The sequence below is a fragment of the Hemicordylus capensis genome, chromosome 3 (genome assembly GCF_027244095.1).
Source record: "Hemicordylus capensis ecotype Gifberg chromosome 3, rHemCap1.1.pri, whole genome shotgun sequence".
Lineage (NCBI taxonomy): Eukaryota > Metazoa > Chordata > Lepidosauria > Squamata > Cordylidae > Hemicordylus > Hemicordylus capensis.
In genome coordinates this window covers 143,920,071-143,945,275 of record NC_069659.1, presented here as the reverse complement: position 1 = coordinate 143,945,275, position 25,205 = coordinate 143,920,071, and the positions used below count along the sequence as shown (strand labels likewise).

Here is a 25,205-nt window from a genome sequence, read left to right as displayed (position 1 = left end):
GTGTAAAATAACTTGCAGGAGATGTTTTCACTCAGAGAAATTAAGATCTGAAATTAGGGCAAAACACCATTAAACCTATCAATGAAACCCAAAAGCAGATGAAACGTTTACATGACAAAATGTCTGTTCAGGCATTCTTAAACCTATGGATGCTGTACCCAGTGCGGTACCCACAGGAGCTTACTGTCCAGCCCTGTCCCTCATGCTGGTATGGATGCCCAATATTCTTAATCACATGGTGGCTCACACCCCAGGCATAGTATTTGTTTCTTGTTAATGAAACTGTCCCGGCATGATTGGTGAATACCCCTGAATTTGCGTTCAGACTTGTGTGGGTAAATTAGCTCAGTGTGGACAGTTCCACATCAGATTAAATGTGCAAAAAGTTGTGGACCCAGGAAATGTCTGGACTGAGGCAAGATTTACGTTTCAAAATCAAAAGAAAATCTTATATGGAGAAAGTATTGTATGGAGGGGTACAGCGGAAAGCAATGTGTGGTTAAAGCACTATTACTCTTAAATATATGTTCAACTGCAATGAGGGTTTTTAGCTTGAAGTCCTAATTGTATGACTTCCCAGGAAGGCAAGAGAAAGAGGCTTTTAGAGAAGGAGGTGGTTGGATTTAAGAAAAATGGGGTAGGGATAGAGTTGGGCCCAGCGAGGGGCAAAACATTCATATCACCTGATCTGGACAAAGAGACCTCAGGGCTCCTGGAACAGCTGAAGGACCTTGTTGCTCATGGACAGCTCATTCAGAGGCAGGGACAAGAAGGAGTTAGTTGATGTAGGTGAATCCATGGGGATGTTTCTTCTGTGGAACCAGCTTCCTATGTTGGTGAGGAAGACTGGGCAGATCAGGATAAGCAAGAAAGCCAATCTGGAGAGTGGTATGAAGAACTGAACACAGTCTGGCATGGTGGCCTGTGAACAGAAAATCGCCGAAGCAACTGGTGACTCCAAGGTAAATGGTATGCAAAAAGCACACTGGATCATGGAATTGGGGCCAGGTATACCACAATTCATGTCCTGGGGAAACATTACAATTGACCTTTTTTTGGTTGAATAGGTGTGTTGGGTGGAACTGGCAAGAATTCCATTGTTCCTGATCACTCTTCTTGAGTGTAACGATGTGGGAATTGCTGAGGCACGCCAAGGTTGTTTGTCATTAAAATGGAGTGCATCGATCGGGAAGAGGAAATCTGCATGGATGGAGAGTCTAATAATCCAATCAGTAGTTTGAATGGGTGCATCTCGAGGTCCTTATCGCTGACTCAACCTCCGTGAGCCTTATCTGCGTTCTTCTTGCTGAGTTAATTGGTGCATTAGCTTGCTGCTATCCTTTGTGAAAGGAGGGGAGGGTGAGGCATGTTCACTCCGAGTGCAGAATGGCGTTGGCAGAAAGTTAACCTGCTTTTAGTTAACTTCTGGGGTCTACTTAGGATTAGGAAGGGCATGCATCTGCTCCCCTTTCCAATTTGCTTGATAGGATCCAAATCTAGGGGTGCCTGAGTAGCGTCAAGATGAAATGTTTAACAGCATAAGCCTATAATCTTTACTCAGAAGTAAGCCCCACTCTATTCAATGGTGCTTACTCCCAGGTAGGTGTGCATGAAATTCACCCAGTGAGTTTCATGTCTGAATCGGGATTTGAACTTGGGTCTCCACAGTCCTAATCCATCAGTCTAACCACTACAACATCCTGGATTTCAGAGAAACACCATGAGTTCAGAAAACCTTATTTTGCTAGTTTAAATGGTTCTCTAGTAAATGATTTTAATGCATTCATTTTCAGTGTGGGGGAAGAGACAAGGTGGAAGTTTTATAATCCCCCTGCTGCAACTTCAGCAGGAAAGAACTTCACCACCAAGTCACGTTTTCTTTTGTTTATTTGAGGCAAGGCTCTCCTGTTGCGTAATGCTTTTGTTTTCATTGGTGTGATCTCTGATGCACATGGGAGTCAGACAATATAGATGACCCTGTGCTGAACACATGGTCTTCTCTCTCAAGATATTATTGTCCCTTTTCTGGCCTGCTTCCAGATTAGTACTAAGGCTAAAAAAAAGAAAAGTAAAGAACAATAGAGACAAATTTAGAAACCTTTGGGAAAAGGAATCCAGTTCACTGTCCATCCCCACCCTTTGAAACTATGCCCAGAAGATAGTTTCCTTTAAGTTTCCCAGAGTTCCCTCCACCAGCACCGAAGAACCAGCTGATTGACTTTTGGCTAACCTTTCACATAGTCCTTGCACGTCCAAGGAACTTTGCTGAAAGCAGCATGATTATGATAATTTGCATTTCACATTGCAAATAACCCTGGTGGGACATTTGTCTTTGGCTTCCATAAGAGCTGGATTACACCCAGGCCTGTAGGCTGTAAAGCTACGGTTGCCAAATCAACTTTGCAAGTGTGTGGAGCAGGCAGACAGCATTACTGGGGAGTCTACTGTTAAGGAATTAACTGGGGCAGTGGAGTTGGAAACAATCCGGCCAGAAGTGTAAGGAATCCTGGAAAAAGCACAGCACACTCTATGCTGAAGCATGTCAGCATGATGGATTTGGATAACGATAGGTCATTGTCCTATATATTAATTCCTTGAATTTAAAAAATGTGATTTGTAGAATAGACCAAGAGCATTTCCACATATAGCACCCCCCCGAAAGAAACCCCAGTTAAGCCTCTTTTTGTCTAGGTATTTATTTATACATTTATATCCCTTTCATCCTCTGATAAGCCTGGGGTGGTGTACATGATTATATTTATACTAGTATCTTTCAGCCCGTTAACGGACGCTAGTCTCTCGTAAATTGATGCCCATTGCTGTGTTTGCCGCCTGTACCGCCGCTGCTTTCTTTTCCCTCCCCGCGGCCGGGCCGGACTCGCCACCGCTGCCTCTGTTCTTCTCACGCTAGGGCCGGACCCGCCGCCGCCTCTGGCCTCGCCGTGGCCAGGCCGGTTCTGCCCCCGCCGCCAAGAGTGCCGCCCGCCGCTGCCGCCTCTGCCTTCCCCGCGGCCTGGCCAGTCCTGTCGCCGCCACCTCTGGCCTCCTCGGGGCCGGGCCGGACCCCCCGCCGCCGCCTCTGGCCTCCCCGCGGCCGGGCCGGACCCGCCGCCGCCGCCTCTGGCCTCCCCGCGGCCGGGCCAACCAACCGGCCAACATGGCGCCGGCACCTGCGTCCTTGTCTCCCTCGGCTCTTCTGCACACGCGCACCACGCATGCCCAGAACAGCCAAGGGAGACACGGACGCAGACACCATCCTTCGTCCGAGACACGGACGCACTCCAGGGATCTTATTATATAGGATTCAGAACAACCCTGTGAGGTAGATTAGACTGAGAGATTAGTGACTGGCCCAGAGTCACTCAATGAATTTCATGGCTGAATAGGACTTGAACTCAGGTCTCCCTGGTCCTAGTCCCACACTACACCACACTGGGTCTCTCTATATATAGTCAGTCATTTTAGGTAAATTTTTAGCCAATAACAAGAAAAAAACCCAAAGTTTTGAAAATCAGTACAGATGTCAAGGACACTGTTGTAAGTAACATACTAAATGTTCTGATCGTTATGACCTGAGCGTTGGCTGCCATTTTCAGGAAATGGCCACCAAAAATCGGTTTTTGCATGTAATTCACAAACCATTGCTCTGATGGGAAAACATTAAATTTGAACATTGTAGAGCATCAAATTCTCTATTAAAAGGTGGTTTTCAACCAATGGTTTTGCTGTAAAGTGAAGGTTTCCATGGAATACTACTTCATGGTGACTGTGCCATCCCTGTTTTTTGTTCGTAGTTCACTAAATATAAACTTTTCCTGCAAAACCAAATTTCAGTATAATTGAGGAGCATGAAATTTACTGTCAGCCATAAGAGGGGCTCCCCCCTTCTTTTTTCCCCAAGGAATGCATGGAAGACAGAGTGCATGCAGTTCATGAAACATGCCTCCTACACGCTCATTTCCACAGCACCCAAGAGGTAGAGTATGCACATTAGGCTTTATTTATTTATTTATTTATTTATTTGATTTGATTTATATACCGCCCTTCCAAAATGGCTCAGGGTGGTTTACAATTAAAACAACTTATAAAACAATGAAAAGCTAAAACAAATTAAAAACAATAAAACAACAACTAACAATTTAAAAACATTTTAAAAGAAAAATTAAACATTGTCCCCAGACCCCAGCTCAAGAAAACGTAGACTTAGTATGGAAGAAAAGGGCCACAACTTTGTTAACTATTACACAAGGCATGGCAGACTGGAACACCAGGTGATTAATCACCCTTAGAGAACAGTGCGGGCCAATAGAAGCAGGTCAGAACTCTGAAGTCCTACCCAGCGCCCTACTGGGCGACACACCCTGGCTCGGGAATGGGAAGGTACACTCCACCCAATTCCTTCAAAGCCAACCCCCCCTTCTGTAAGAGAGGATCTGGATACTTCTAGGCATTCGTCCACCCCGGACCGCACAGCCCAAAGGTTGGAGAAGTCCTGAAGCAGGGTTCATGGCAATCATTCTCCCCGTGCCGCACAGGCTACAAAGGAGCGATTAACCAATCACCCCTTTTACATATCCAAGGGTGCTCACCGATGTTCTAACCCTCAAATTACCACCCCGCCCGCACTGTTCCTGCCATTGTGGCTGACCTAACTCTAACTACGCACCCAGGACACAGAACGGAGTAGGCGGAAAAAACCCCAACAGTGGCCAATGCGTTGGGAGCAAAAAATTCCTACTCGGCCCCTTCAGGCGGCCAGTCGCTGGACCCGCTCTGTACCGGGGGAGGGAGGGGAGAGCTCCTTCTCCTGTGGTTGCCTGGTCCCAACTGAAGAGAGAATGAAGAATGAATGAAGAATGGGGCGGGGATCGGCCAATCCTGGCCGAAACCCCGCCCCTTGACCAAAAGGGTCAAACGGAACCCTTCCCGGTCTTCGTGCAGGACAGGCTGGGACAAACTCCCTCCCATCTGCACAAGGCCGGGTGGGGGGGGGTGTTAAGTAATTAAAAACCCTAAATCAAATTAAAAATTAAAAATTAAAAAAAAATTATTATTTTTTATTTTTTTAAAGCCCTGAAAGGCCAGGCCAAACAAATATGTTTTAATCCACTTGGTAATCCACTTGGTATCCTCATTAGGCTTAATCCACTAACTGCAACTTAGAAAAACCTTATTTTCTTCACAGCTTCCAATTAATAATTTTGCTCAGGGGCATCACCTTCATCTAAATCAGAATGTTGAGACCAGTGACAATGATGGACTTTCCTTCTTTGTTTTTAGTTTCAAGTAAATGAAGATGGCTCGTGTACTATTCTTGCAATTTGTTGACCTTCCATCAAGCAGTTATGATGCTGTGTATACAGCATTGCATTTAGCAGCTGAAATAAATGGAGAGTTGAGCCTGAAAACCTCCTTCCTGACATTTAATCAAACTTTGCATATGAAAGCTCAAGATATTATTTATATGTGCAGTGAAGGCTCATCCTTATCAAAAGTTGTGGTTAGGCTTGGTAGTTTTGATCTTTTGATGGGCATTCATGGTCTCAGTGGTTGCGCCATGGGAGGAAGCGGACTGAAGGAGAGCTTGAGCACTATTTATGTACTATTTATGTCAACAAAATGTTGACAGGCCATGCTTTTGCAAGGGACATAGGAGGTCATGTTCTGGTTCACACAGGATTTGCAATTATTATGTTAGAGGATGAACATCCAAATGTTGAGGATTGTGAGGCAATTCAGGAAATTCCTCATGATTTCAGTGGCAGTTCCCCATCCTTTGAACCAGCTGCAAATAATGAGCCTGCACTGAGAAAAACTGCAGGAAAATTCAAAGAGCAAGTGCTACTGCAAAACTGTGGATTAAATAATTTTGTATGGTTACTATTTTGAAGCATGACATCCAAGCAGAAAGAATGGGCAATTGTAACCTACATATTCATTGTATGCAAGACATGTTTCTACATTTTCATGCCAATGGCCACTTCCCATGTGCAAATGCAAATGCATATCTAGGAGAGGAGAGCTGGTCTTGTGGTAGCAAGCATGACTTGTCCCCTTAGCTAAGCAGGGTCTGCCCTGGTTGCATATGAATGGGAGACTTGATGTGTGAGCACTGTAAGATCTTCCCCTCAGGGGATGGAGCCGCTCTGGGAAGAGCAGAAGGTTCAAAGTTCCCTCTCTGGCTTCTTTAAGATAGGGCTGAAAGAGATTTCTGCCTGCAACCTTGGAGAAGCTGCTGCCAGTCTGCGAAGACAATACTGAGCTAGATGGACCAGTGGTCTGACTCAGTATATGGCAGCTTCCTATGTCCCTATGTTGTTCCTAAAAGCATGCCAACAAACTGTGCTTGCAAGAAATGTTAAACCTTGAAGTAAAAATGGACAAAGAGGAGTACAAGAACATAAGAACAGCCCTGCTGGATCAGGCCCACAGCCCATCTAGTCCAGTATCCTGTTTCACACAGTGGCCTACCAGACGCCTCCAGAAAGTCCACAGGCAAGAGCTGTGGGCATGCCCTCTCTCCTACTGTTGCTCCCATGCAACTAGTATTCAGAGGCATCTTGCCTCTGTGGCTGGTGGTGGCCTATAGCCCTCCAGCTAGTAGCCGATGATAGACCTCTCCTCCATGAAGTTATCCAAACCCCTCTTAAATCATCCAGATTGTTGGCTGTCACTACATCTTATGGCAGAGAATCCCACAAGTTGATTACGCATTGTGTGAAAAAGTGCTTCCTTTTGTTTGTCCTAAATTTCCTGGCAATCAATTTCATGGGATCACCTCTGGTTCTAGTGTTATGTAAGAAGGACAAAATCTCTCTCTATCCACTTTCTCCACACCATGCATGATTTTATAGACCTTTTTTTCTAAACTAAAAAGTCCCAGGTGTTGTAGTCTTGCCTCATAAGGAAGGTGCTCTAGGCCCCTGATCATCTTGGTTGCCCTCTTCTGCACCTTTCCCAGTTCTACAATGTCCTTCTTTAGATGTGGTGACTAGAATTGTACGCAGTACTCCAAATGTGGCAGCACCATAGTTTTGTATAAGGGTATTATAATATTAGCAGTTTTATTTTCAATCCCCTTCCTAATGATCTCTAGCATGGAATTGGCCTTTTTCACAGCTGCTGCACATTGAGTCGACAGTTTCAACGAGCTGTCCACTATGACCCAAGATCCCTCTCCTGGTCAGTCACTGACAGCTTATATCTCATCAGCGTATACGTGAAGCTGGGGTTTTTCATCCCGATGTATATCACTTTACACTTGCCAGCATTACACCACATTTGCCACTTTGTCGTCCATTTCTCCAGTTTGGAGAGATCCTTTTGGAGCTCCTCACAATCTGTTTTGGATTTCACTACCCTAAATAGTTTGGTGTCATCTGCAAATTTGGCCACCTCGCTGTTTGCCCCCAACTTCTAGATCATTTATAAATAAATTTAAAAGCACCAGTCCCAGTACAGATCCCTGGGGGACCTCACCTCTTACTTCCCTCCATTGTGAAAACCCTCTGTTTTCTGTCCTTCAACCAGTTAGCAATCCACACATGTACTTGTCCCCTTATCCCATGACTACTCAGTTTTTTCAAGGGTCTTTGAGCAGGAACTTTGTCTAGAGCTTTTTGGAAGTCCAGGTATACTATGTCAACTGGATCACCTTGATCCACACACTTGCTGACACTCTCAAAGAACTCCAAAAGGTTAGTGAAGCAAGACTTCGCTTTGCAGAAGCCACTCTGGTTCTCTCCCAGCAGGGCCTGTTCTTCTATGTGCTTTACGATTTTAACCTTGAAGATGCTTTCCATCAATTTGCCTGGAACAGATGTTAAGCTAATCGGCCTGTAATTTCCTGGATCACCCTTGGATCCTTTTTTGAAAATCGGTGTTACATTTTCTACTCTCCAGTCCTCTGGTACAGGGATCTATTATATTAATTCTCGTAGACGTGCCTCTGTGGGGATGCAACCCAGTGGATTGGCTGGGCGGTGGAGGCGCCAGATTGGCTGGGCAGCCGTGTAGGGAAGTGGCCGTTTGGGGAGGAAAGGAAAGGAAGGAAAGCGGGCAAGTGGAGAGGAGAACTGAACGGACTGGGGCAGAAGGGAGGGGGGAAGCGGGGGGGAGAGAAAGCGGGGGAGCCTGGCTGGGCAGAGACAAACAGTTGGCCGCTTTGGAAGATGCTCTCTAGAGGGAGGGCTGCAGGAAGGAGCTGGCTGAACGCTTGGCAGCCCGACACCAAGGACTGGAGGAAGAAGGATGCGGCAATGGCCAGCAGGGAAAACACAAGCAGGCTAAAAAGTGGAGGCGGGGGGGATGGGGGAGCACGAATGAGAGAGAGAAAAAGAGAGAGAAAGAGGTGGAAATGGAGGAGGGAGCAAGCTGGGGCAGAAGGATTGGGGGGGAGGGGACTGAGGCAGAAGGCTTGAGGGGGAGGGGAGTAGGAGAATTAGCCGGCCCACGCTGGCGGGCCTGGCGACCGGTGGTGGCCGCAGACTCTAGCGATTGAGAGAGGCAGGTGGCGGGGGAGACAGAGCGAGCGAGAGAGGCGCGCGGGGGGGAGACAGAGCGAGCAAGAGAGGTGCGTGCGGGGGAGAGACAGAGAGCGAGAGAGGTGTGGGGGGAGAGACAGAGCGAGCGAGAGAGGCGCGCGGGGAGGGGGAGACAGAGCGAGCGAGAGAGGTGCGTGGGGAGGGGGAGACAGAGCGAGCGAGAGAGGCGCGCGGGGGAGGAGACAGAGCGAGCGAGAGAGGCGCGCGGGGGGAGGAGAGAGCGCAAGCGAGCGAGGCGTGCGGGGGGAGGAGAGAGTGCGAGCGAGAGAGGCGCGGGGGGAGGAGAGCGCGAGCGAGCGAGCGAGGAGCAGGGGAGAGAGCGCGAGCGAGCGAGGCGCGGGGGAGAGAGCGCGAGCGAGCAAGGCGCGGGGGAGAGAGCGCGAGCGAGAGAGGCGCGGGGGGAGAGCGCGAGCGAGAGAGGCGCGCGGGGGAGAGCGCGAGCGAGAGAGGCGCGCGGGGGGAGAGAGCGCGAGCGCGAGAGGCGCGCGGGGGGAGAGCGCGAGCGAGAGAGGTGCGCGGGGGGGGGGAGAGCGCGAGCAAGAGAGGCGTGCGGGGGGGGGGGGAGAGACAGAGCGAGTGAGAGAGCTGTGGGAGGACCAGCCAAACAAATTCTCCCAACTAACCCCAAAAAGGAAGTGAACTACCACACAGATGCTCTGTGTGGGTTCAGCTAGTAAGTTATATATTTTAGCAAGGAGGTCAGCAATTTCACATTTGAATTCTTTTAGGACTCTTGGATGGATGTCATCTGGCCCTGGCAATTTGCTAGTTTTCAGTTTTTCCAGACAGTTTAGAACATCACCTCTTGTCACTTCTATCTGACTCAGTTCTTTAGCCTCCATCCCCGAAAAGCCTGTTTCAGGAACAGGTATATGTTTAGTATCCTCTGTCGTGAAGATTGATGCAAGGAATTCATTTAGCTTCTCTGCAACCTCCATATCCTCCTTAATAATCCTTTTCACTCCCTCATAGTCTAACGGTCCAACCGCCTCCCTGGCAGGTTTCCTGCTTCTGATGTATTTAAAGAAGTTTTTCTTCTTCCCCTCTATGCTTTTAGCTAAATGTTCTCCAAACTCTCTTTTTGCCTCCCTTATTGTCACCTTGCATTTCTTTTGCCAGAGTTTGTGTTCCTTTTTGTTCTCTTCATTTGGACAGGCCTTCCAGTTTTGGAAGGAAGTCTTTTTCTCTTTTGTGGCTTCCTTGACTTTACCTGTTAGCCATGCTGGCATCCTCCTGGACTTAGTGATACCTTTCCTCCTTCTTGAAATACATTCTAAGTGGGCTTCTAATATTGTGGTTTTGAGTAAACTCCATGCATTCTGGAGCGAGGTGACTCTCCAGATGTTCCCTTTCAGTTTTCTTTTCACCATACTCCTCATTTTGGAGAAGTTTCCTCTTCTAATATTCAAAGTGTCTGTGTTAGACTTCTTTGATGATTCTCTCCCCATGTGTATGCTGAATTTGATCGCACTATGGTCACAGTTCCCTAAAGGGTTGATGACACTGACATTACGCACCAGGTCCTGGGTGCCACTCAGCTTAAGTCCAAGGTTGCCTTCTCTATGGTTGGTTCCATGACCAACTGTTCTAGGGCACAGTCATTCAACGTATCTAGAAATTTGACTTCTTGCCTTTCTTAAAGTCATCCAAGCTGGTGGCTGTCACCATATCTTGTGGCAGAGCATTCCATGGGTTAATTATGCGTTGTATGAAACAAATTGTATGAAACAAGCTCAAGTTGTACCAATCAGTTCTTGTAGTATGTTACTTACAACTTACAACAGTGTCCTTGACATCTGTACCCATTTTCAAAACTTTGGGATTCCTCCGCTGCTGCCCCACCCCCAGATTGACCTAAAATGGCTGGACTAATGTGTTCATGTGAATGTTTTGCTCTGAAACAGACAGCAGAAAATATCTATTTTAAATTCAGATAGCCATTATAGCAAGGGAGGTTCTATAGCCACGTTACAGAAAAATGGAAAACAGTAAAAAGTGCTGTAATGAAAATGCCCTGCATGCGCTTTCTTGATTATAGCTTCCATGTGCCATGTCCATAAAGGTATATAGGGAGAACCTTTTTGGGGGATGCTGACAAGTTAGGGTAACCCAGAGATGTAGCTGGTGCTTGCACTGTGTGAAGGTTGCCCCCAGGACTGCCTAGCATACAAACCTCCCTCCCTTCCTAAGCAGTTGCATATCAAAAGGCATCAGATGAGAGCCCTGTTACCTCACACATCTCCTTCCTCATCTGACTGTTGGCTTAAGGCCTGCAACTGATTTTGGAATTCATCCCTGGCCCAAGGCAGTTTACATACAGGAATTATCCTTTTTCTATCCCTTATATCTTTTACATCTCTCCTCCTGAAATGATGATAATGTTCTATTGGAGGCTTGCTGTGACTTGTTTCCAAGGCATTTCACAGATTAAATTGTTTGCATCTGTTCTAACTCCCCTTTGGAAACAATACAACTAAAAGATGCATTCAGGGAATGGTCCTCTCTCTCTTGCTTGGATGATGTTCAGTTATTGTGGAGGATGTGGATGCTTGTAGTGCTGTGGTCCATGACCAATATGCTTCAGCTTTACCCATCACAGCCCATTACATCTTGCTGGATGTACTGGGTCTTGGAAATAAGTAATAACTCCTTCAGGGGAAGGGATGGTCCTGGGTTGTGAGGTTACTCCTGGGGGGGAAAACGCTCTATTGGACCTGGATATCAACAACTATTGTCCGTTGGCCAATACTATCTCAAAGTGGGTGGTGGCCAGTCATCTGAATCTGATTATCTTGGCCCATTTCAATCTGGGATGACACAGTGGGGAAGTAACCTGCCTAGAGAGCAGGAGGCTGTTGGTTCAAATCCTCGCTGGTGTGTTTCCTAGAATGTGGGAAACTCCTATATCGGGCAGCAGTGATATATTTTATTTATTTATTTATTCATTCATTCATTCATTCATTCATTTATTACATTTCTATACCACCCAAAACTTTTGTCTCTGGGCAGATATAGGAAGTTGCTGAAAGGCATCATCTCATACTGCGCGGGAGGAGGCAACGGTAAACCACTCCTGTATTCTACCAAGAAAACCATATGGCTCTGTGGTCGCCAGGAGTTGACACTGACTCAACGGCACAACCCTTCCTTTTTTTGATACTGAAACAGCCTTTGTCATCCTCATGGATAACCTTTGCTGTGATAAAGGATAACCTTTGCTCTGTGATACAGAGCCCCTGGTGGCGCAGTGGTAAAACTGCCGCCCTGTAACCAGAAGGTTACAAGTTCGATCCTGACCAGGGGCTCAAGGTTGACTCAGCTTTCCATCCTTCCGAGGTCGGTAAAATGAGTACCCAGAATGTTGGGGGCAATATGCTAAAATCATTGTTAACCGCTTAGAGAGCTCCGGCTATAGAGCGGTATATAAATGTAAGTGCTATTGCTATTGCTATAAAGGCAGAGAGACTATGTCCTTCTTGTCTCTCCAGAATCCCTAAGCAGCTTTTCATATCATCAGCCATGGTATCCTATTGAATCTTTTTTCCAAGATGCGGATATCACCCTTTGGACATTTAGTTTCAATCTAGCTAGTCATTTCCAGGAGGTGTTGCTAGGAGACTGCTGCCTGCTTCGTGGCCTTTGCACTATGGAGACTCACAGAGAGTCATCTTATTTCCCATGCTGTTTAGCATCTACTACATAAAACTACTGGATAAGGTCAGCTGAAGACTTGGGATAAGATGTTATTATCAGTCCACTAATGGCACTCAATTCTGCCTCTCTCCTTTTGATCTGGGGAAGACTGTGGTAGTCCTGAACAAATGCCTGGAACTGGTAATAAGATGAATGAGGGACAACAAATTGAACTCAGGCCAGATTAGACTGAGATACTATTGTTGACCAGAGAAGTGGGGTTTGACCTGTTCTAGATGGAGTCTCACTCTGTCTGATCAGATTTGCAGTTTGGGAGTACTATTAAATCTCTCCTTGTAGATGGATGCCAGCTATCCCCTATGACTAAAAGTTCACTTTTATCCACTTCAGCTGATTCACTAGTCACAGTCATTTTGGGGGGGAAATTAGATCTGGCTTCTACTATACATATCCTGATATAATCTAGATTGGCTCTTGTAATGTACTCTATGAGGCTGCCTTTGAAGACCGTTTAGAAATTACAGTTGGTACAGTCACCTAATGGCACAGCAGGGAAATGACTTGACGAGCAAGCCAGAGGTTGCTGGTTCGAATTCCCGCTGGTATCTTTCCCAGACTAGGGGTGTGCACGGAACCGCCACACTGCGGTCCGGCACTGGGGTGGGGGGTAGCTTTAAGAGCGGCGGGAGGGTTTACTTACCCCTCCCGCCGCTTTCTGCTGTGGCGCCGTAATTGCTAGAGTAATTGGGGCGGCAGGATACCTCCCTGCCGCCCCTTCCCCACTGCTGTTCTGCAAAAACTCCCAGTAATCCTTTGCGCGCACGCACTTCAGTGATGTGAAGCGTGCGCACGATGTGCGCGCGCGCAAAGGATTACTGGGAGTTTTTGCAGAACAGCAGCGGGGAAGGGGCGGCAGGGAGGTATCCTGCCGCCCCAATTACTCTAGCAATTACGGCGCCACAGCAGAAAGCGGCGGGAGGGGTAAGTAAACCCTCCCGCCGCTCTTAAAGCTACCCCCCACCCCCAATCCGAACCACCCAGGTCCAGACCGGTCCGGAGGCCTCTTCAATGGCCTCCGGACCGGTCCGGGCCCATCCCTATCCCAGACTATGGGAAATACCTATATCGGGAAGCAGAGATAGGAAGATGCTGAAAGGCATCATCTCATACTGCATGGAAGGAGGCAATGGTAAACCCCTTCTATAGTATACCAAAGAACCACATGGCTCTGTGGTCGCCAGGAGTTGACACCGACTCAACGGCGCACTTTACCTTTACAAAACATAGCAGCTAGGCTGTTAACTGGTACAAATGATAGGGAATACCTTCTGCCAGTTTTAAAAGAACTTCACTGGCTGTCAGTTTGTTTTGGGGCACAATTCAAGATGCTGGTTTTAATCATTAAAGCCCTAAATGTCCAGGGAGATGGGTACTTGAAGGAGCACCTACGCACACATGTGTGTCCCTGCCAGACCAGCCTTTACAAGCTTCCTCATGGTCCCTGCTCAGGGTAAGCCCATCTTCTTAAGTGAGGATGATGCCTGTGAGTAATAAGGTCTTCTCAGTAATAGTGCTTCAACTGTGGGATGCCTTTCCTTTGTCTTTCCATCAGGCTTTCCTCATTCATGTCTTTTAACGAAAAAATGTGGGTTTTTTTGCTGTCTATCTGATATCTATCCAAAAATATTTGCCTAGCTGCCACATGAAACTTTCTGGTTAAGAGATGGAGTACAAATGTGGCAAATAAATAAACATTTAGATAATCCAGCCCTGCTCCTCCATCAAGTCTTCAGCGACCATGTCTCTATAGATCAGTCTGCCTGGTCATATGAGGCATATGCCAAGTGACCATCTCCTATTGCTTCTCCAAGTTTCAATCTCTGCTGATGTCCCCCAGAACTGCTTCTGTCTGTGTGCCCACTCATGGGATGCATTGGGACACAGGGACATAGGAAACTACCATATACTGAGTCAGACCATCGGTATATCTAGCTCAGTATTGTCTACTCAGACTGGCAGCGGCTTCTCCAAGGATGCAGGCAGGAATCTCTCTCAGCCCTATGTTGGAGAAGCCAGGGAGGGAACTTGAAACCTTCTGCTCTTCCCAGAGCCGCTCCATCCCCTGAGGGGAATATCTTACAGTGCTCATCTCCCATTGATATGCAACCAGGGCAGTCCCTGCTTAGCTAAGGGGACAAGCCATGCTTGCTACTACAAGACCAGCTCTCCTCTCCTGCATTGGCTCCTGCTATCATTAGAGGGAGCACTACTAAGGCTTCTTCACCAACATGGCTCTCCGATGCTTTGGAAGAGATGAGCTGTGAACCGCAGTGAAATTTCATAGGTCTTTTGTCATCTATAAGAATGTGCCAGGTTGTGGAGGATGTGATGCTAAAATACTTACGTGAGTTACACAGATCTGTATATAGAGTTTTTCATTAAACTGCACACTATAGGAGTGCAGAAGCCTATGAGCTGAGGTGAAAAATCCCCTCACCGTACACACATGGCCAAACGTTCCCTCTGTGCCAAACAATGCTGCCACTTGGATTTCACCTCACTGAACTAACAGTGGCAGCCCACTGATTGGAAGTATTGCCTTTTCTCAGCCCCCACCCAATAACAGTGTGCTTGACTTTTCTGAGGTAAATTTGCTCAAAGCATTTTGAAACCTCTAGGTAAAGTCTTCTTTGGTGCCCCAGGGAAGACAATAGGTGTGAGACTTTTGCTTGAAGAACAGGGGGTCCCCCTTTCTCTTGTATTAAAAAATATATATTTTAGTCCAAAATCATATAATTCTTTGTTTTCTGAGAAGCAGAAAGACAGAAATATTTGCAGATGAAAGGGAAACAGAGAGGGATAAGAAGGGTAATACAGCGGTGGAGGGGAGGAGTTCTCAACAATCTGTCTCTAGCAAGCCTCCAGCAGCACAGAGATAAATAAGCAGATAAGTATGTTCCCATCAAGTAAGTAGCTGTAACATTTCACTCCCCCTTCTCACTTCTTCTCGCATTACACCTTGCCAGACACTGAACACCCTGCTGAAATACCCCAGGGGCACTCAGCCAAAAATCATCACATCTGTGCACACCTTTGGACAACTAGTAAATTGGATCTGCCAGCATCTAGGACTGCATTTTGTATGCTGGGAAAACATTTAACTTCCGCTAAAATAGTGAGTTCTGGTGTCACATCTGTTACTTACATCACCTCTAGTGATGCTCAGGGTCTCTCAAGTCATTAAAAGAAAGTAAGCAAACTGGTGTATGTTCTGTCCCCCTGCGCTGAGAACTGAAGCAATAACAAGACACTGAGGCTGGAGGCTTACAAAGGCCAGCACGGATTGGAGAATGGAAGGGTGTGACTTGTCTTTAGTGAAACTGTACACTCTCTAGGAGTGCAGAAGATGATGAGCTGAGATTAAAAATGCCCCCACTGCATACATATGGCCTAGCATTAAAGGTGTTATCATGGCAGCTTGCCAAGATAAAGGGAATGCAGGGTCAGGATGGACAGGAGAGGATTAGCAGCAAAGCAGGATGGGTATTTAACCTCTCACGTACCTGCTGATCCTTCCCTGCATTGTTCTCAAAGCTGTTTCCCCCTCACTAGGGCTTCATTCTGTTGGGGAGGGGGCAATTGGGGAAACATCAGTTGCCAGGGAGGCATTTTCAGGAGAGGCTTAGCAGACAGGAAAGGGTCAAGCAACCCCTTCTGGCTCACTGATTCTCTCCTACAAGTCTGTCCCAACCTTTCATTATTGTTAGGACCATGGTTGACTCATTTGATTAAATGGGGATTGGAAATTTTGGTGATGGGGCTGTAACTCAGTATTAGAGCATCTGCTTGGCATGCAGAAGGTCCCAGTTTCCATCCCTGGCATCTCCAGGTAGAGCTGGGAAAGACTCCTGTCTGAAACCTTGGAGAAATACAGTCAGTCAGTCCAAACAAGACTGGACTAGGTATACCAGTAATAGTCAGGATTGGTATAAGGCTGCGCCCTGTGTTCCTAAATGGTTTCCCAAACAAGAAGTGTTTTCAGGGTCCCCTCATGGTTCAACTTTTTAAAAGTCCTCTTTATAGCATTTGGAGTCCCTCCCTGTCATGATTTTGATGCACGATCTGCATGCATAATTGATCCCTGTCATATCAGCAAGGAGGTGAACCATATCTGAACCCGAACCCAGACACCAGTTCAGAGTGGTTTGCTCAGTGAACTGGAACTGAATTTAAAATTAAACTCTCTTTGCTGCCTGGAACCTTAACTGGAACTGAACTCCCATACACACACAGTGATACCCAGGTCAAAATGAGCCGTTCAATAATCAAATACTCCGATTTCAATGGTATGATTAAGGTTTTATGTGTTTATTTTTCATTTGGTTGTTTCTATCTATCTATCTATCTATCTATCTATCTATCTATCTATCTATCTATCATATTTCTATACTGGCTAACACATGCATTCCTAGGCAGTGTACATAAGTTGAAATGCAACAAATGTAAAACAATTAGAAGTATTTTATAATATAAAACCAATTAAAATTAGTTAAAAGCCTGAGAAAACAGGTGTGTCTTAAGAGTCTTTTAAAGAAACAGCCAGAGATGGAGAAATGCTGATTTTAACAGGGAGTGAATTCCAGACCCCAGGGGCAGCCACAAAGAAGGCCCAGTCCCAAGTAGCCACCAAACGAGCTGGTGGTAGCCATAACTGGACCTCCTCAGATGATTTTAAAGGTGGGAGGGTTCATGATAGAGGAGGTGCTCTCTTAAACACCCAGGAACCAAGCCATTAAGGGCTTCATAGCTAATAACCAGCACTTTGTATTTCACTCAGAAATTGCATTTTGTTTGAAAAATACTTCTTTAAAATGCAAAAAGAAACTTTAAAAATAGTACACATTTTTCTCTTATTAAATACTGTATTTATTTGACAGAGTTATATTTGCAAGCAAAAGAGTTTGATATTGTTCATTATGATATGTATCTAAACTGGTTCAAAACTAATTCAGAGTCTACCAAACCAGTTTTTCCCCTCATCATTAGTGGCTGAACCAGGTTAAACAATACTGATGAACCTCAACTAGAACTGAACTCACATTTTTGTTTGACTTGCTGCATGTAAGACCATATATGGATCTGTAAATCTGTACTTATTCATACTGTACATAAGCAAATAAAAACAAATGTGTTGCCTCTAATATTTTATAAGTTTTTAATGTTAAGTTGTAAAAGGTTTACAGTTCAGATGTACTGTCTGAAGTGATGGCCCACCACATATGGGGCAATAAGAGCACGGGGCTCAGAACCTGCCCCCAGGCCTGTATAATCACGTCGAGCTGTAACATTCAAACCAGTTCCTAACTTTACTATTTAAACCGTGTTTTAAATAATCAGAGCCAGCATGACTAGTGCTGATCTGAATAGGTCCCATTCCGAACCATCAAATCTTTGAAATTCTCAGGAGGTGGGCATGTAAAATTCATAGTTTTGTAGGGTTAACTCTGTTTAGTGGCAGTGTTAGGTGTCCTTTCTCCTTAAAAAAAAAAAAAAAGATATTATGTTTCACTTGTGTGTCTTTTTTTGCAGGTCATGCTGTGCCTTTTCAGGTAGTGGCAGAAGCAGCACTGGAAGTGCTAGATCTTGCCGTCAGCTCTGACCAGCTGCTAGCATCATTCTAAAGACATTCCAGGACCAAAAATGGCAGCCAAATGGAGCCGGCCACTGGGAAGAGGCCAAGCCCTTTAAATGCTGCTTCTGCCTCCACTTGCAAAGGTGAAGCATTAACCATCAAAAAACAAAACAAGCAACAATGCCTGCTATTGCTGTCACCAAGTACTGGCTAACTGCCTCCCTCAAAACTTTGCAAGAGCCACCCCACCCAGATTTGTCTTGTTTGATTTATCTCCCAAGTAACACTGCAATTTAATCAGGAATGCTTCTAGGGTAAGCTGTAGTCCGTACATGCTGTACAGATGCACAGTTGTTTATGTTTATGCCCCCTAGTGCCATCTGACCCTTTGCTCTAGTATAAAATATGGGATGGACTTGCCAGCAATTACTCAAGGTCTTCTCCAATCTTGGCTAGAATCAAGAAAGAGATCCATCATAAATACTACAGAGGAAAGCACTTTTTTATCTTTATGTCCTCTGAGACTACTTGCAGTCCAGAGTTGCAAGACTTTTTTTTTTTTGTAGTGTCAAGGCTATGCATATGCTTCTGTTAACTTAATCTGACCTCATTCCAATATTTTGATGGAGAGGAAGTGTGGTGTAGAAGACAGAATGTTTGATTTGAATGTTTGACCAGAGTGGTAATTCCATGACCTTGTAACCTCTCATCTGGATTACAGTGATACATGGAGCTGCTCTTGAACAACCTTTGGAAATTTCAGCGGTACAAAACAAGTGTCTTGCCAGGGGCACTTAATGATCACTTTTACACCAATCTTATATCAGCTGTATTAGTTGCTGGTTTTCTGGGGGGCATGTGCTGGACATTACCTTTAAATGGCTTTGGGTCAAGATACCTGAAGGACCACATCCTCCCATGTGAACCTGCCTGTCCTATCTGGTAAGGATGTGCACTCACACATTCAATTGTCTTCTGAGGTTTGGTTGGTTGGCAGTACACGAGCAGGCCTTAGAATATAAGAAAAGCCTTGCTGGATTAAGCCAAAGGCCCATCTTGTCTAGCACCCGGCTTTGCCCATTGGCCAGACAGATGCATCTGGAAGGCACTCAAGCAGGGAAAAGAAGGCTTCTCTGTGATGGGCCTCGCTCTTTGTAGTTACCTCCCTCCTGAATTTTAAATAGCACCCTTCTTGCCTATTTTCTGTCATAAGTTGAAAAACTGCTTTTCCAGTAGGCCTTCTCAAATGTCCTCTGAATTTTAGCAATTGTTTCTATTTACTCTTGCTTGTTCCTTGTTTTTCTGCTGTGCTAATGATCTTTAAGTGTGCTTTTGTATGTTTCATGATCTGATGTCTTTTGATTATTTTAACATATTGGTGGTGGTGTTAGCCACTTTAAATCCTTTGAGAGAAAGGGGGATATTCCTTTATAAAATAAATAAGTACACTGGGAATAGTGGTTCATTCATGAAACTCACCGAGTGATCTTAGGCCAGACACTCTCCCATGGCCTGACTTCAAAGGTTTGTTGAGATGATAAAATGGGGCAGTCACCATGTATGTTGCCCTGAGCTTTATAGAAGAAAGGTGCGATGCCATATAATAACTAAGTCACCACCCTTCAAATGCATGGTTACATCATCACTGTCAGCTTCAACTAGAACTGAGATAACTTTTATTTTAATGAGGACACAGTTCATTTTTCAGGCTTCACTGGGGAGGTGGTGGACCTAATGAATAAAATAAATATCAGTAGCATTACAATTTTGAAAGAAGGTATGAAATGTTAATAGTAGATTTAAGGAAAGCATTTTGTCTGTGGGATGGTGAGACACAGTCATTGACTTTGAGCTAGTTATAAGATAAGGATGAAAAGAGCCAGTGGCATTTTACAGCTGCCAGGAATGCTGGTTTGCAACTTCCCCTTATGGAGAAAAGCAATATTTGATTTTTGTTTAGTAGATGTGAAAGCTGTCCGCTGAGGGGTAGATGCAAGATGAAAAGCAAACTCCAACTTGCTGACTGTTTCATATAATTAATGTTCTTAATCTGGCATTTGTGATTAGCTATGCTTCACTGACAGTAAGTCAAGGCTATGGAGAGGGTGAAATATGTGGTTAGGTGGACAAAGTTAATGAAAGCTCATTACTGGATTTTGCTGCTATATATATTTATACATATGTTATTCATTTAATTTCATTCTTGGGATGCCTTCGTCTCTGGTGTAATATCATTAACTTAATGGAGTCAAAATGTTGGATACATTTGGCTTTTGCATTGCAAGTCATACAAATGGTTTCTCGATGCCAATGAAGCAATGGGCTATTTAAAGGGGATTTTTAAGGAAGGCAGAGACCACTGGTGGAAAATATTAAAGCAGCTGTGCCTATCAAGAGGGCAAAGATTTATGTATGAGTCCAGAGTAAAAGTACAAGTATAATAATGCCTTGATTTCTGATTTATAACAGTGGAATGCGCCTCTACAAAACCTGCAAAACCTGTTTAACCAGAGGGGATAATGAGATGAAAGAAATACCTGCATGCAGTATGAGAAGTAGTGCCATTCTCAAAGGCATTGTTTCTCCCTTCCAAATCCCTTAAAAACTGGCATTTACCTCCACTCTCAGACTGAGGTAAACAAGAAGACACCCAAGCGATCTCCCTGCAAGACACCCAAGTGATCTCCCCTCCTAGCAGTCTAGGACTTACCATTTTTACCACCTTTCAATGGAGAAGTTCCCAAAATGGTCTAATAGAAGAAGAAGAAGAAGAAGAAGAAGGCGGTTCTCTGTTCCCAAAGGGCTCACAGTTTAACAAAAGACACACCAGCAGCAGACATTGAAGAAATGCTGTGCTGCATTTGAATTGGATCAATTACCCCCACCTCCGCTAAATATAAAAGAATCACTGCTTTGAAAGTGGTCTCTTTGCCTTATTTTATTTATTTATTTATTCATTGATTTGATTTGATTTGATTTCTATACCACCCTTCCAAAAATGGCTCAGGGCAGTTTACACATAGAAATAATAAATAAATAAGATGGATCTCTATCCTCAAAGCAATAGCAATAGCACTTACATTCAGAGGCGTAACTAGGGAAAACGGCACCCGGGGCAAGCACTGAAATGGCGCCCCCCCACGCCCCCAACATACTACATTATACTTAGGTTTTTCCTCACAAGCGCCCGCTGCCGCCACCATGCCAGGCCACTGACTGGCCGCCAGGCGCCAGCAAAGCAATGGGGGGGGGGTGCGGGCGGCGCGGAAGGGACCGCTCGTGGGGGAGGGGGCGCTGACGTGCTCCCTTTACTGCTGCAGCGCTGCTGCACTGAGCAGGAAACATTTGTGTAAAGAAAAATTTTTTAAAAAAATTTAAAACAATTTTTTGTCATGGCGGCGCCCCCCATGTGACCAGAAAAGATGGCGCCCGGGGCACGTGCCCCCCCTGCCCCCCCTATAGTTACGCCTCTGCTTACATTTATATACCGCTCTATAGCTAGAAGCTCTCTAAGCTCTAAGCGGTTTAGAATGATTTAGCATATTGCCCCCCAACATTCTGGGTACTCATTTTACCAACCTCAGAAGGATGGAAGGCTGAGTCAACCTTGAGCCCTTGGTCAGGATCGAACTTGCAACCTTCTGGTTACAGGGCGGCAGTTTTACCACTGCGCCACCAGGGGCTCCTGGTGGCTCACAATCTAAAATAAACAAAAGACAGACACCAACAACAGTCACTGGAGGAACTGTGCTGGGGGTGGATAGGGCCAGTTACTCCCCCACTGCTAAATAAAGAGAATCACCACGTTAAAAGGTGCCTCTTTGCCAAGTTAACGGGATAGGACCCACTTCGCTTTGAGAGTATAGAGCACGGCTGCTTAACTTTGGCCCTTCTGCAGATGTTGGCCTACAATTCCCATTATTTCTGGCTATTGGCCACTGTGGCTGGGAATTATGGGAGTTGTAGTTCAAAAACAGTGGGCGGGGTTGCTATGTTGAGCAGGTCTGCTTTAGAGCATCATTTGTCTCCCAGCCTCAGCCTACTTTCTGGGCCCAAGAATGATTCAGAAGCTGATTACATGCAAAATGAAAACAGATGCCTCACCTCCCATGTTTATGGGTCATGGCATTGGAACTAGGTTCATTTTGTCTTAAACGTGTTCCTTTTCATGCCCAATAGTGCTTCTCAACTAAATATCCAGAACAAACTTGGTTCCTTCACACTTTTTGCATCCTGGGTTTGTGGTTATGCCTGTTTCATTTGTGCATCAACCACTAACAAATTGCCATTTGACACGCCTCCTGTAATTCTCAAGAGGCCAATATGTTTTCTGCATAATGGAAGCAAAGGGAAAGGGAAGAAACCATACCTGTGGGGAAGGAACTATTAATACAGCCCCCCCCCCACACACACACACACATTTCCTTGGTAGAAGCTGGTGCTTAGTAGTGCTTTGGCTGGATCTCTCTAACAGTCAAATTATTCAGCCAAAATAAAGCTATGAATAAGGGCATAATATATCCTTGATCTTGCATCTTAAGTGCTCAAACTGTGAGGAAGGCTCTGCCTGAAAGGACGTAGGACAGCATTTGGTTTGGGCCTTAAGTTCCAGTGATGAAGATGCAGCTCTCCTTCTTGCCAGCTAAGGTTGGTATCAGACTCCTGTATTAAGTTGGTATCCCAAGACTTCTTTATGCTGGAGGCAAAGCACCAAATGCTGCTTTCTACCCTTTTTCCAAGCGTGATTTCATTTGTGTGCATGCACGCACACTCTCTCTCTCTCTCTCTCTCTCTCTCACACCTGTCTCTGCCAACTCTCACCTTCTCCTGCTTTGCAATGGCAATAGCTGCCACTGCACATGCCTTCATCACCACTGGACTGATAATAAGGGGAAGGGAGCAGAAAAGGAAATGACAAAAAGACATCAGCGGCAGTGAAGAGGAACAGGAGGTCAGGAAGAAAGGAGCAGCTCAGATGGGAGGTGGGTGGCAGAAGGAGGCATCCTGACCCCTGCATCTGCCCCCACTAGTGCCCCAATAATTCACCACTTGAGGCAATGGCCTTCCCCTCACCTCATGGAGGTTCACCTCTGGTTGGTTTTGTAGCCACTGCAGCTTCCCCCCCAAAAGAACATTAGCATGAGATACTTAGGGTAGGCATGAAATTGCAGGAGGGAGTAGATACTTTTTCTAACTGAGCCTTCCAACTCCTCTGTAGTCCCCCCCCCCCGCTTTTCCCATGGTAATGTATCCATCCCTGGATATGTTATTTCAGGACTTATTCTGATAGCAGCTTCCAGAGTTGAATCAAAAGAATTTCATGGGACCAGTATTGGCTCTTCCTCCACTTCCACCAAAGTTTTCCAGAGTAAAGCATGCACGGAGGACAAGGAAGAGAATATGCAGTGATGAAATCTGGCGGCTGTTCAGAGAACATGTCCTTGAAGGCCATCGTTGTTCAGCATTGCATTTGTATGCATAACTGCATCAAGTCTGCTTCAGTGAAAGTGGCTAAACATTTCAGACTTTATTCTAAGAATAAGAGTGAAACATGTCGCTTTTCAAACAACTTTCCTTTCTTGTGATTTGATGATGGAAAGACACATGAGAACACTGTGTGCCAAACTCGTGAATGGAAGACCAATTTTTTGCATGCCTTTTAGTGCATAAATGTTGTGCTATGCGAATGATAAACTTACCTTTTGTGGAGTGGGGGAACCTCAGTGTGGATTAGTGCACTCATTTGTCATACTTGGAATGACATCTTTATTTCTGCAACCATTTAGAAATCCTGCTGTGTAATATTTGGATAAGCTAGTAAGTTTAAGTTCGTGCCAGTTGTGCACACGTTATCCAATAGCAGTGAAATTGCTGTCAGCCTCCCCGGAGAGGCCATATGTCTGATGTTAAAGGCGCACAAGGAGGTGGTAAGAATTGTAGAAAAGCCGAATGATAACTGGTGCCTTCAAACAATACACTTCTCAAGTGAGCAATATACATTCTGTCCCTTTTTCCTTGCTTTGTGTTGTTTAAAATCAAAGGATGGGGCTCAGCTCTTGCTCAGGGACTGGAGAAGTTGTCTCCTAATGAACGGGCCCTCTGCCAAGTAAGGGGATCTTGCGCTTTGTAAAGGAAAAACATTGTTCACGAAAATAGTTTTGCTTTTCAATGCCAAAGGAAATCAAATTGTAATCAAGGGTTGAGAATGGACTGAAGTCATAGAGGCTGGCTTGCCTCAGAGCTTGGCAGCCTTGCATGTTCCCAGGCATATTAAATATAATTTACATTTGCAGAGGGGAGAGGCTTTATTGGCCTGGAAATTTGTTTTAAATAACACTTAAGTGAGCCACTGATAAGGCAGCTAGAGATGCAGAGACTGATTCTGTGTGCACGGTGAAGCCAAAAACCTCCCCTGCTTTTATCATACTTGCAGCCGGAGTGTATCAACATATACTTGAAAGAGAGGCCTGTCAATTTCCATGAGTCCTACTTTCAGATAAGTATGATTAGAACTGCAATATTAGTCTTGATTTTATATTGGTGTAAGGAGCAGAAGTTTCTGGCCCTGCATTTACAGCAATCTGTAAACAGGGCGGGTCTGGAAATGTAGAGGGAATGTTATGAATGAAACTCTGTATTGGTGTGGCACAATCCACTCTCTTTCCAAGGCAAAATTGTGCTTGCTAAAATAGTGAACCTTACTAGAGACCTTAGGTAGCAACTTAGGCCAGCAGTTATTAGGGGCAGTTGAAATCCTTAATTTCTAGAAAGACAGATGCCAAGACTTGAGTCTGTCTGGAAATACAACCTTGCAATTTGGAAGCTTATCCCCATTATCTCTGATATGTATGGGGAAGAGAAGAAGCAGACCTGAGAAGGTAGCAAACTTCTCTTTAAAAAAAAAAAGAACTTTTTTTCTTCAAGCAGGAGGAGGGGCAGATTTTGAGGGGCTGGTATATCTTTAGGGGAGAAGTACCAGTGTCTGGGTTTTGTCCACCCCTCCCCCAACTCAAGACTTGGTTTGGTGGCTGTGTGGCTTTTTAGTTACTCTTTTGCCTAGAGAAAGACAGTGGGAAGAGCCAGATATGGTTGAGATGAGTCACACCTGGTGGGAGGGGCCACATTCCTGTTGAGACTGGTTACCTCAGTTTGAAGCCTACTCTCTACATATGAGGAGGTGGCCAGGGAACTTAGCGACCAGGGAATTGAGAACAGGAATTAGCAAACAGGTATCATACAAGTTCTGCATGGAGTTGCTAATGAAAACATAGATAAAGTGGGCAAACGAAAACATGGTTGTCAGACTCGCAGGGGATGAGGTGGGCTCCTAGCCCTTCTTGAATTTCAGAATGACTGGAAAGGCATAAAAAAGGTCA

General features: G+C 45.3%; 1 long non-coding RNA gene across 2 annotated transcripts in view; it reads left to right on the top strand.

The window, feature by feature from the left end:
- The window catches only part of LOC128349213 (uncharacterized), a 54,840-nt gene extending 34,098 nt beyond the window's left edge, over positions 1–20,742 (top strand). For both annotated transcript variants that reach the window (XR_008318619.1, XR_008318620.1), the window contains 2 exons: positions 17,787–17,972; positions 20,299–20,742. This is a non-coding gene — a long non-coding RNA (uncharacterized LOC128349213). The remainder of the gene's footprint in view (positions 1–17,786; positions 17,973–20,298) is intronic.
- The last annotated feature ends 4,463 nt before the right edge of the window (positions 20,743–25,205 follow it).